This window comes from Equus quagga, chromosome 7, assembly GCF_021613505.1.
Source record: "Equus quagga isolate Etosha38 chromosome 7, UCLA_HA_Equagga_1.0, whole genome shotgun sequence".
Lineage (NCBI taxonomy): Eukaryota > Metazoa > Chordata > Mammalia > Perissodactyla > Equidae > Equus > Equus quagga.
In genome coordinates this window covers 13429375-13442555 of record NC_060273.1, presented here as the reverse complement: position 1 = coordinate 13442555, position 13181 = coordinate 13429375, and the positions used below count along the sequence as shown (strand labels likewise).

Genomic DNA, 13181 nt, shown 5'->3' with positions numbered 1-13181 from the left:
ATCTTGTTAATTCTCTTTTCCATCTTTGGCATGGGAAGATGATATTAGCCATGCTTTCATGCCTCCTGTGTTTTGCAAATTACACGATTATTATGGATGGAATGACAAGAGACACCGTTTTCACCAAATCACAGCGAAAGCCACGAACTGGGCTTCATTTAAATGGTGGGGTCAGTGGGTAGTCTGGGGGTTCGTTTACCGGGCCCGAGGGCTGCAAAGGATGGACATAGAACCTCCTCTCAGCAGAGACAGTCCCATGCAAAGAAAAGCCACGATTCCTTCCCTCAAACGGTCTTATTTTGAATTCCTGATGGCACTTATAGACTTCCTAATAAGGGGATTTTTTTCTTTTACAGCAATTGCATTTGACGATTTTTTCTTCTTTTGATTGAAAATTAGTTTGAGGAGGTCTTAAAAGGAATTATCTCAGGGATTCTGGAGCTCAAGATTTAGAATTCAATAAGCACTTTATAAAAAAGAACTCTGTTACGCTGCTGCAAAGACAATGCAGTCTCTCTCATGCAAGTTCTTTTAGTTCGATAACTAATTAAATTCACAGCCACCCGACAACTGAAAAGTTCCTCCTGATCTTATCTGCTAGTTAGAACTCTTTGCAAGAGAAGGAGAAAGAAAAAGAAAGGAAGTGGTTTCTCCCTAGACTGTGAGCCCCCCAGAGAAGGGGCCCCTTCATCTCTAGGGGTCTCCCCAGAGCTGAATAGGGTATCCAGAACACAGTAGGCGCCTAATAAATGTTGACTATTGAACAAAATGAATGAATTTTATTTGTCTTAAAAAAATTTTTTTGTTGATGTATGATAATGTCCATATTCAAAAGGGCACACCACCTAAGGGTACAGTTTGATGAGTTTTTACAAACTTGAATTCACCTGCATAACTAGAACCCAGACCAAGAAAGAGAACAATATGGTAACCCCAGAAGTCTCCCTCTTGACCCTCTCCAGCTGTTACCCCCAGATATGACCACCATCTTGACCTCTAGCAGCAGACTAATTTTGCTTCTTTTGAACTTTGTATAAATGGGATCATACAGTGTGTCTTCTTTTATGACTATCTTCTTCTTCTTCTTTTTTTTGGTGAGGAAGATTGGCCCTGAGCAAACATCTGTTGCCAATCTTCCTCTTTTTGCTTGAGGATGATTGTCCCTGAGCTAACATCTGCGCTAATCTTCCTCTATTTTTTTGCATATGGGACACCTCCACAGCATGGCTTGATGAGTGGTGTGTAGGTTCATGCCTGGGATCCAAACTTGTGAATCTCAGGCTGCCGAAACAGAGTGCACAAACTTAACCACTACACCACCAGGCCAGCCCCTGTGACTATCTTCTTTCATCAACATTATGGTTCTGAAATTCATCCATATTGATGCACACAGGTGCAACTTGTTCACTCTGGTTGCTATGTAGTACTCTGTCCTAGGTGCTAGGGACTGAATCTTTGTGGTTGCCCCTCCCACTTCATGAGCAGAAGTCCCAGTCCCCAGTGTGATGGTATTGGGAGGTGAGGCCTTTGGGAAGTAATTCAGCTTAGATTAGGTAATGAGGGTGAGGCCCTCATGACGGCATTCATGCCCTATTAGAAGGGGAGGAGTTATGAAATGTTCTGCTTCAGATCATCCAATATGTATGATTTTTCTGCTGGGGTCTATCCCTCGGAATGGAAATGTTAGGTCATAAAGTGTGTCTATTTTCAGCCTTGGTAGAAACTACCATTGTTTTTCAAAGTGTTTGTAGCAATCAACACTCCCAGCAATAGTGTACATGAGTTCCACTTGCTCCATATCCTTGCCAACACTTGATGTTGTCAGTCTTTTGAATTTTAGCCATTCTGGTGGATGTGTAGTGAGAACTCATTGTGTATGTATGTGTGTGTGTTCTTTTTATTTTGAGATAATTGAAGATTCACATGTAGTTTGTAAGAAAGTACAAGGAGTTCCCATGGACTCTCTGCTCAGTTTCCCTCCATAATAATATCTTGAATAACTGTAGTACAATGTCACGACCAGGAGACTGACACTCATACAATCCACGAAGCTTTGTCCAATTTCACTTGACTTTGTGCATGTGTGTTGTCTAATTTTACGTAATTTTACCACATGTGTAGACTCAATAACCATCACCACAGTCAGGACACAGAACGGTCCTGTCACCAGAACCCCTCCTGTCACCTCTTACATCCACTGCACCTCCTTCCCTTCCACACACCCTCATCCCTGCAGCCACGAATCTGGTCTCCGTCTCCATCATTTTGCCATTTCAAGAACGTTAAACACATGGAATCATACAGTATGGAAAATGTGGAGATTTGTTTTTCTACTCAGCATAATTCTCTTGCGAGCCATCAAGTTGCCATGTGTCAGAATCATTCCTTTTATTGCTAAGTAGCATTCCAGGAATGAGCTTTTAAAAAGACAATAAGCATATATTCCCAAACAATCATTGATGGTGGTTTCATTGATTTCTTCATTCACACAGGACGATAAAATAGATTGTCTCATGTTCTTTCATTTGTTCATTAATTACACCAGCATTTATTAAGTACCAACTGAGTGCCAAGCACTGCGCCAGATCCTGGGCACCCAAGAGACATAAAAGGACTCTGCCTGGAGGGATTTTTCCTAGAGTCGATGTGGGGAGACAGACTTATCAATTTAATAAGAGAATCCAGCATTACAGATGCCATGACGGTGATAGATACATTTCATTTAGGAATAAAGAAGAAAACCTCTGACTCCAAGAGGATGGGGATGGAGAATGAGTCCAGGAGATACTTTGTAGGGGCATGACTCATAAGCCAAGTCTTGGAAGGTGGATGGTCTGCCTGATGGCTTTGAGTGAGAGAGGAAGCAGGAGCAAGAACAGCCGGGGTATAAAATGGAGTTGAGAAGAAGTCTGTACTCAATGCAGAACTTAGCACACCGTGCTGGCTAAGCCAGAGAAGTGGGTGGAGCTGCTGAAGAGAAGGACAGTTGGGGAATGTTACCGTTTTTCAGGAACATACATTATCGGAGACACAGATTCAAGTTGTTGCCCAGATGCCATCAGCAGAATCCTACTTACTCCATGTATCTTACTCCAAGTCTTGCGGACCCCAGCCACGCTGCCTGCAGTTCCTCAAAGACCCTTGCATTAGGCACAGCCAAGGACAATCACTCAAGTTCCACACTGTCTCAGGAGTGTTCACCTCTCAGTTGTGCCTACAACACAGAACACACACGTTCATCCATCCACTCATCTACTCTGATGTTCAACACATCACATAAACTATTTGATGCTAAGCTTTCTTTCTTGCCCCTTGGCCCAAAGTGGGAATGAGGGGCATCCCCTAAGTAATAACAATTCAAGTATTTGTTGCTCTCACTATGGTACAGGCACTGCTCCATGCCTTCCACATGGCCCCTCCTCACAACAGCTCTAAGGTGGGCACTGTCCTCACACCTAATTTTTAGACAAGGAAACTGAGGCACAAAGGGGTTAAGTGACCTGCCCAAGATTATGGAGCTTACGAGCAGCAGGGTCAGGTTTTTCTTGTATGATCAGTCTTTGGAGTCCATGCTCTAGTGGTTGGCAGACTCCTGGAGAAGAGGGGCATGGGAACTCTTCCTGAGACCCGAGAGGTCTCTAGGACCCCGGGCTCAGCCAGGGAGGGGGCAGCCCACCTGGCAGGAGGGGCTGGCATGACAGCAGATCCAGAGGTCGTGTTCCTACTGCATCAAGGTGAGCTCAGTCCTCCATTTTGAGAGTCTCATAGGGTGGGGTGAGGGTCCCCATCAGTCTCCCCGGCATCTAATCCAACCCACTCAAACCAAGCCTTATGTTATCATGACAGTTTCAGCCCACAAGCATTTCCTAATTTAATCACCTAAAGAGAATCTCAGTACTTTGTATAGAAAAGTGAGGCAAAACCATACCCAAGAGGCATTTTCTCTGGCTATGGTGCTCTTTTCCATTTCTGGATATTGGCACACGCTGTCCCTCTACCTAGATGGACCTACCTTTTCCCTCTCCCCCTTGTCCTCATCCAGTTACCTCCTACTTCCTTAGGATGCCAGCCCAAGCATCAATGCCCAGAGACATCTACCTTGTTCAGAGCTCCTTATTATATATTTGCACAGTACCTTACATTTTCCCCTCTGAGTTCCTATTACAACTTATAATTATATATTTATGTGATTATCTACTTATTAAATACTCTTCTACTAAAATTTAAGAGTGATAGAACTGAGACAATATTTATGTTTGCTTAGCATTTTATATTGATGGTGCAGTACCTGGCACATCGTAGGTGCTCCATAAATGCTTGCTGACTGGATGCAGGAATGAGCAGGTGGACGAATGGAAAATTGATGGAATGAATGAATGAATCACCAAGGCTTCATGAAAAAGGATTCGGTGTTTTGCAATGACATCAATTCCCTGTGCTATCTTGGCCATCGTTGGTGTAATAGGCTTCCTGGACACCCAAGGCATAGTCTTTCAGATGAACTCACATGGTGCCCAGGCTTCTGTGCACTCTGCCCAGCCCAGCCCCACCTGCCTGGCTAGTCTGTAATTCAGTCCCTCAGTCTGATTTCTACCACCATCTCTTGCAAGCGGGAATTGCTGATTTTCTCTAATTAAGGCTGGAAGGATGGCTTCCTGAGTGGATAATAGATTTCCAGAGTTCAGCATTTCATCTGCGCAGCCCACATGCACTCAGAAACGGGGCACATTCATTAAGAGAACGGCCAGACGGCTTCCTCTTTGGGTGCTTGTTTGCCTACATTTAATGAATGAATAAATAACATGCCTATTCATTACCAACTTTTGAGTGGAAATAATTGCTGGGTTTCCTCATTTGCTTGGAATAATGTTCTCTGCGTTTGGAGCGCCTTCTGTCTCGGTCACGGCAGTATTTCCCCGTCAAGGGGCCAGAGGTGTCCTCCAGGGGCTGACGTTCACCTCCGGCTCACCTTTGAGAGAAGCAATCACTCTTCTTGTCCTCCAGGGTCCCATTCAGCGCACTGGGAATGTGCATTTATGGAAGGAGACCCTGGGACCCTAAGAAGTAAATGAGACTGGTAGGCCCATTAATTCTCTGAGTACACCCTGGGGGCACCTGGGGCATTATAATGTAATTACTACTAAGAAAGTCTCAACTCCTACGTACTTTGCCAAAAAGCATCTTATAGACAAGGAAGTACTGGCTTGTGCCCTCTCTGTGCACACGGGCCTAACTTTGGCCACAGGAAGCCAAGAGGACCATTATGGTGACTCTTGGTTGACGAGGAGCAAGTGACCCTTGAGAAGTCATCACTCATCTCTTAGTAATGAATCATTTGCCAAGTGCCGATGCTGGGCATGAATTAAGGAGTACCGGATCCCTCATCTCCATCCTGGATCTGTACCATTGTTGCCCAAATGGTCTCACAGCCTCTTTTACCACCTCTGCCAGTTTATGTTCTCCATGGTTGCGCAGTGGTCTTTCAAAAACACACATCTAATCACAACACTCCCCTATCCCCTACTGAGAATCCAGAGGTTCCCTATCGACTGTAGGATTCAGTACACAGTCCTTTGCATGATGCACAGGCCTTCCATGGACCAATTTGGCCCTCGCCCACCTCTCCAGCTTCATGTCTGCCTACCCTCTGTTCCACTTACTCAACTGCCTGCCACGTGAAACTGCATCCAGTTCCCTGAAGGTTCTCCATGTTTCCCACCTCTACGCCTCGGTGGACACATTTTTCTCCATCTCTTCTCCATGACCATCGTGCACTCTTCGAGATGCTAGATCAGGGAACACCAATTCAGATCCCTAGAGAGGACAGGCAGGTCTCACAATTTTAGGATGGGAGCCGTGAATAATGTTATAGGGAATGGTGGGGAGTGTGACAAACCAGAGAATGTGAGCCCTCTCTATAAGGAGCAGTTACCACTCAGCAATACCTAATTATGGCCGTGAGGCAGTGTGGGCCCGGTGCTTTCAGATCCACTATTTTTCAAGAGAAGTTGGAGATCTGGATTTTTATTTAAAGTCTTCCAATTTTTAAATATGGTACACTTCTACTTTTTAATTTAATTTTTAAGATGTGGGAGCCAATCAAAGTGAGTCTGGGCTCTGAGGGCAGTTCACAGATGCTAACACTTGACTACTACTCAAAATGGACTCTTCCTTGTCTTGGAAAGGTTAGGAATATGGCACCTCCTCAGGGAAGGCCACCCGCCTCTGTGTCTGCATTACAGCTGGCAGCTCCACTGAGAACTTCAGGGACCAATCTTTGTGTCTCTGGGAGTAACCATTGTTCATGGCATGTAGTGAATGCCCAGTAAATGGGGGTGGATAAACAAACATACAAGCAATCAAATGAACAAATGAATAAAGATAGATTTTTTTTCCATCTGTAAGCTTATAAATTGCATCACTTCAGAAAGACTGAGGGGTGTTATCATATCTTTTTTTTTTTTTTTTGGTGAGGAAGATTAGCTCTGAGCTAACATCTGTGCCAATCTTCCTCTACTTTGTATGTGGGATGCCACCACAGCATGGCTTCATGAGTGGTGTATGTCCGTGCCTGGGATCCGAACCTGCAAACCTGGCTGCCAAACCAGAGCATGATAAACCTAACCACTGTGCCACATAGGCCAGCCCCTGTCATATCTTTTTAATGGTCGGGAAAATAACAGTTTTATACAGCTAGTCTTCAACCTTGGTCATAAGAGGAGTTGGCATCCACCTGTAGAAGCAATTTGCAAGAGAACCCTTGGCCCCATTGCCTAAAAATATCCACCACCTATTGGATCTGAAATTCCCACATTAGCACCTTTAATGGATCGCATCATAGAATAGCCCCTTGGAGGCATCCTTTGGGAACTAGCCCTTCCTGGCAGGAAATATAAGAGGCATTGTCTGCTCCTGCAAGTTACTATAAAGCTATCCTGGGTTCTTTTCCCATTTATGCCATCAACTCGTCATGTAATCCCCTCTCAGGGTCCCAGTTTCCCCATGTGGTAGGGGAGAATTTAGGTCCAATGATATCCGAGGTCTCCATCATTCCTGACATTTGATGTGAAATGACATTAGACAGCTGCTGTCTCAGACCAGGTCAGAAACTCAAATGCATTCGGGCTGGGTGCGGAATTTGGCAAACTGGAAAGCCCACAGTCATTGCAAGAGGCTAGCCACTGTGCGCCTCCAGCTGACTATTGCCAGGTAGGGGATATCAGCCCAGTTACCTGATCATCTGGCTTTTTAAAGAGAAGCCAGAAATCCATGATTTTACAGAAAATATACCAATTGTTTCAATGTTGGCAGCTAAATCAGTTAAACAAACCAACAAAAAAAACCCTTTACATTGACTGTACGTAATCCATCTGTGAACCAGTCCCTGGGAGGAGGGGAATGAAAGCTGATTGGCTAAACCTCCAATGCACATCCACTCCTCTCTAGACGTCTCCTTAAATCAAAATCAGAAAAAATTAGACAAAAGCTACAAACATCTGCTACAAGACACAAACCGAAAAGAAGAATATCGCCAGGCTCCCCACTGGTTTTTTTTTTCCTTCCTAGAGCCATGGGTTGTTTAGCTTGAAATGCTTGATGTGAAAAAAAACCCATAACCTGTTATAAGCAGACCTTTCCTACCCATATAGGATTCCTGCAGCCTGTTCTCGAGAAGGAGGCAGCCCTTAATGATCCATGTATTCCCCCTGCAGGTCTATGCCAGCCACTGAGGGATTCTGCTCAAGGAGACTGGTTCACCTCTCAGTAATTCTGACTTCTCAGGGACTGGCTTTTGTTTGTTTTCTCCTCTCGAACGCATACATATTTCATTCCAGCGGCTTTTCCACATCAGCAAAAATCTGTGGTACCAGCCCCAGATTCCTCACGGGCGCTGGCTCATTCCTGATTAACTCTATTTATATAATTTATTTCGGTTGCCTGTTTCCCATTTGGGAGATCGATACAAATTTAACTGAGAAGCGAGAGTATTTGCAGCCACTTCAAGAGTTGATCAAATGCAGCATTGGGCTGCTGACATACTGTCTTGGAGATATCTTCCCAGAGACGGATGGAGGGAGAAAGGGAAAGGGAAGATGGAAGGAAGGAAGGAAGGAGGGAGGGGAAAATGAAAGGAAAAGAAAGTAAAAGGCAGGGATAGGGTAGGGTGGAGGGCAGTGAGAGAAAAGAACGAAAAGGAAAAGAAAAGTGGCCAAACCAGCTCTCCAGCTTTCTAGTTTGGTTGGCAAATGCCAAGCCCTCTAAGCCTTTGGCTCAGCTTGTCTACAGACCTCTGCATGCTGAGACAAGACTGGAAGTAAGTCACCCCCATTTTGACTCATATTGGTTCCCAGGTGAAGCAGGAGGACACCACCAGCTCATTTGTGCACAAGTTTTTGGCTGTGGATGCGTATTTCAAACAGCAAGCCAGTACCAACTGAGTGATTCAAACGCCTTCGGGATGCTGGTGCCCTGCCCCCAAGCTTGGTGTGTAATCACCCACAATGTGAGTTGGCTTCACTCATGCTCTCCTTGTCAGTGACCAGGCTCGAGGGTCCCAGCCTTCCTGACCTGGATGAAATCCGGCATATTGCTGGGGTGGGGAGGGGTAGGCAGGAATAAAGAATTCTTTTGTCTAGGTTCAGTGGCCTTTTTTCCCTTAGTTCTCACAACACTGCCTGTGTTTTAAAGAGGAGAAGATGGTTGTAAAAGGCATTTTTTTCCAAGGAGACCTCGTGCCAGGTCATGCAGCCAGTCAGAGGAGCGAGGGGTCAGGAGTCATGGTCTGACTCCGCCTTTCTGAGGTTCTGAGACAGGAACCAGCCTAATAAGACAGGGCCATCTGCAACGCTCCTGGCCTAACAAGATAAGACCCCTAACCAGTCGGCAAGCTAGGAGAATCAGATAGAGGTCACCAAAATCCACATTCTGCAGCCTCTGGACTTTCCTGGACTTATGCACGCACCCTAGCACCCAGGAGTCCACTGCAGGTGACCCTAGCCCTATTAGCATGGTAAAAATCACACCCAGGGGTGGCGAGCTAGCATGCTAATGATACATGCATCACATGAAGCGGCATGTTGAACAACAGCGTAGGAGCAAGCACAACCCCACCTCTACATGCCATGACAGGGCACTCCTCCCCAGCCTTTGCCTGATGAAAGCCCCACAGTCCTGCTCCTTAATGAGCTGGTCACCTGCCCCCTTCCTTTCTACACCGGCTCCCTTGTGCTTGCCCTGTGCACAAGCTAATAAACTTTTGCTTTTCTACTCCCATTTGTTATCTCTCTTGATTTCTACCCTGGGGGACAACGAGAACCCAATGTGCCGGTAGCAGTTGGCCCCCAGGCCTATGACTCTGTCCTCAGCACTGACTGTGGCATCTCAACCCACGGGGAAGGCGTCGGTTAATTTAATCAGCACAACTGTATATTTGGCTCTTGGTCTGGAGGGAAGCACAGATTCACACATCAAATCAGACAGAGAAATCAATTCTGAATAGATTGAATATGGAAATGTAGAAAAGAAATAAGAAAATAAGAGACTCTATGAATAAACTCAGAATGGGGGAGACCCTCTTAAGCTAGACAGAAAGTCTAGAAATGGTAAAATAAATGATCAACAGATTACACAAAAAAGTAAAATTTAAAACCTGATCGACCAAAGACCACACAAAAATCAAAATGATAGACTGGGATAGAAGATTTCCAGTGCACGTGATTTTCAAAGGGTTAATATTCCTAACAACTAAAGGGTTCCCATAAATTGATAAGAGAGAAGATAAATAACCCACTTTAAAATTGGGCAAAAATCACAAACAGGCAATTCGTGAGCAGGAGGCCATTAAATACGTGAACATTGCTCAACCCCTCTGATAATCAGGAAAATGCAAATTGAAGTCACCAGGAGTGCCACTGTTCTTCCATTAGTGTGGCAAAACATTAAAAAGATTGATAACTTCTGGTGCTGATGAGGATGTGAAGAAACGGCAATTGCGTGTACAACCGGTTGAAACAGCATATACCTTTTTGCAACGTAATTCTAGCAATATTTCTTAAAACTCAAAATATTCTTACCAGTAGGGCCAGCAACTCCCTCTTTTTGAAGTGCATAGTCCAGAAATAAAAGCTGTGCAGGGGCTTGCTTGTACAAGGACACATAGGCACATCATAGCATTGTTTTTAGTGGCCCCTTCAAAGAGAGGAAAAGAAAAATGCAAAAGAGAGAGGCAGATGATAGACAGACAGACAGAGACTGAGAAACATTCTGAATGTCTGTCAAAAGGAAGAAGGCTTAAGGAAATATGGTAAACCCAACAAGATAATATAATGTACTCGTTTAAAGCAATGAGTCATATCTAGGACAAAAAGTGCAGAGTCACAGATTTACCTTGCTTCGTGCACGATGCTGAGAGTCAGGGCTCAGAGCCAGGCTACGTGGAGTTGATTTTCTCCTTCAGCCCTTATTAGCTTGCAAGCTAATTGACCTCGCTGTGCCTCAGTTTCCTCATCTGTCAGCTGAGGAAACAATTGAGGAGGTTAGAAAAGTTAATTACACTAAATAGCTAAGCACTGCGCTTGAGACCTAGTCAGCTCTAGCAATTGTTAGCTATTATTATTCGTAACGTACGATTCCACTTTTTATGACGCAACTAAAAAAGAAACCACCCATAGATTTAGACGTTCCCGGTGTTTGAATGAGAAAATAAAGTGGGGGCGCGGGTAACATACCAGACACAGCAGAGGTGGGACTGAAAGGGGGAGATTCATCGCTGCCTCATTATATTCTTCCTGTTGAAATGCCACAGCTGATACAGCTGATCTTCAGCAGTTAGGCAACTTCTGGGCTATTGCAGTTGTTAAAATACTGAAATATTGTCGTACCAGTTGGTAGAGAGTGTCCCCCACTATGCTGACCACCTGGGTCCATTCCCAGGGTTCCCCCTCCCTCCGGCGTTCCCTATGATCCAGCAGGTAAGGGGTTAACGCCTTGTCTGTCCAGGGGTCTCCAGATGCCAGCTCCAGCCTCAGGCTGAGACCTTGTCTATCACAGTTGTGTGTTCTGAATATCACTCCCGGAGACAGCCATGTATTTACCTGTGTAATTTTTTTTTCAAAAAAATCAATAAACTATAACACGGAATATAACGCGAACCTGCGTTTCTGCATCTCTCTGGTATTCACTAAAGCTGAGGCTGACTTGTGTGATTTGCAAACTACCTTCTCCTCTACCCGACCCTCACCCCCACACCCCCTCGCCCCACAGTGATATTCAAATTACTCTCTACCTGGAGAGAGCGTTGGTAATAAATTGAACCTCTGAAAGAATATTAAAGAACTTAAAAAAAAAATCACCTTAAATATTACCTACACAGGCTTTTACTGCAACCTACAGGGTGTCTTCCTGAATTTACTGCTCCAGATCTCTTGAGCCCAAGCAGTCTTTTAGAATAATACCAGGAAATGAATGCCTACCTGGTAATGCGTTATAATTTCTAGGTCTGGCGGTGGATGGGAGCCAAGCGCAGGTTTGTACAAGTTGGAAAAGAAGAAAATGTCTCTAGTTGCAAATAAATATCAGTGCCAATAACAGATTTTAATGTACTATATCCCCAGAAGCCTGGGAGGAGAGGAGTGAGCAGACAGATTAGATAAGAGGTCGGGAAGGGCAAGGCAAGTCCCTCTAAGCTGCCTCTGTTATAGGAGGGGACAGTGGGACAAGGGGGAAGCAAGAGCAATATAAATGGCAGGCGCTGTTTCAGCACCGAAAATATCTTTCGGGACTTCAGAGGATAGTCTGAGGGGAGCCACTTCACAGATGTGGAAGCTGAGGTGCAGCGAAGTTAACCGTCTTGCTCAAAAGCAACCAGCTTTGGTGTTCAGGACGTGAAAGCGGCTACCTCCGTCACTGAAGTCCACACTAGTCCACTAAACGAGGCATTTCTATCTCTGAGAGAGAGAATGGCACAAAAATAAATGAGACAGGTGGGTCTCTGAGATGTTTTAGAATCCGCTGCATTTGCCAGAGCCCTGAATTAAAAATTTGCCCATTTCTGGGGACGCGGTTTTTAGCTCGCATCATGTCCCAGTTAATTCAGGGCCGACAGATCTGTGTGTTGATTTGGCAAAGCTTAGTCTTTCCCCGAGCGGCACACACCCCCACCTTGTTCCGGCCACATTCACCTGCTCTTTGCCGCTCCCTGTGCAGTGAGCGAGGTTAGGGGTGAAGATGCTCTAAGGACACTAGGCATTCCTACCATGTCCCTCCAATGTTGGACTGGAATGAAGGGGAGGAGGGAAGATGGAGTGGGCACCTCGTGCTCCTCGGAAGAGATGCTCTATGAGTTTATACAGGGAAGCGATTCTTCACCTCCTGAAATGGCATACAATCGTTAGGCAAAATGTTACTTACATGCTCTGATTTTCTGGGAGAGGTTTTTTTCCGGGGACAGCTTTCCTCAAATTCTCGAAGGGATCTGTAGGGCAAAAGCGGTTAAAAACCCACTGTCACAGGGACTCTGAATCAACTGTTAGGACATTTATCTCCGTTCAGTCTTCCTTTCATTGAACACATACTTGTTGACATCCTACTATGGCGAGTCTTGGTCAGGTGCAAGGACTGTGATGGGGAGCCAGACTGATGCTCCCTCTGTCATGGAGCTAGTCTTTGAGTGAGGGACACAGCATTAAAGGACTCATGTGGTGGCTCATTCATACGACGGTGTTAAGGGCTTCAAAAAACAAGGATGGAGTGCAGAGATCTGTTTCCTGGTCTAGTCTGGTGAGGAATGGATTCCTTGAGGCGGTGATATTCAAGCAGAGCTCTGAAGCATGAGTAGCTAGGAGTAAACGGGAGTAAAGAGTGTTGTAAATTCTGGCTACTCAAAGTGTGGTCTTCAGACCAGCAGCATCAGCATCACCTGGGAGTTTGTTAGAAATGCAAACGCTCAAGCCTCAACACAGATGTAGTAAATAAGTATTCGAACTTTTTAACAAGATCCCCGGGTGATTTCTATTTGCATTGAAGCTTGAGAAGGGCCGCTCTGAAGGGAAGGAAGAGCGTCTGAGGAGCTGTAAGAGGATCGGATGTCCCTGGGACTTAGAAAGAGGCGGTGGTAATGGTAGAGATGAGGCTGAGAGGAGCAGCGGCAGACCACCTCAGATTCTTGTAGCCGTGTTAAGCAA

The 13181-nt window shown here is 45.2% G+C and overlaps 1 long non-coding RNA gene across 2 annotated transcripts; it reads right to left on the bottom strand.

Moving 5' to 3' along the window:
- Positions 1-2546: 2546 nt before the first annotated feature.
- LOC124242760 (uncharacterized) lies at positions 2547-11452 on the bottom strand. Of its 2 annotated transcripts, none has more exons than XR_006889497.1 (4): positions 11368-11452; positions 10387-10514; positions 5661-5814; positions 2547-3214 (listed from the first exon to the last, which is right to left on the bottom strand). It is a non-coding gene; the product is annotated as an uncharacterized LOC124242760 (long non-coding RNA). The 2 variants fall into 2 exon arrangements; XR_006889498.1 differs by lacking the exon at positions 11368-11452 and adding an exon at positions 10728-10825.
- Between the last annotated feature and the right edge of the window lie 1729 nt (positions 11453-13181).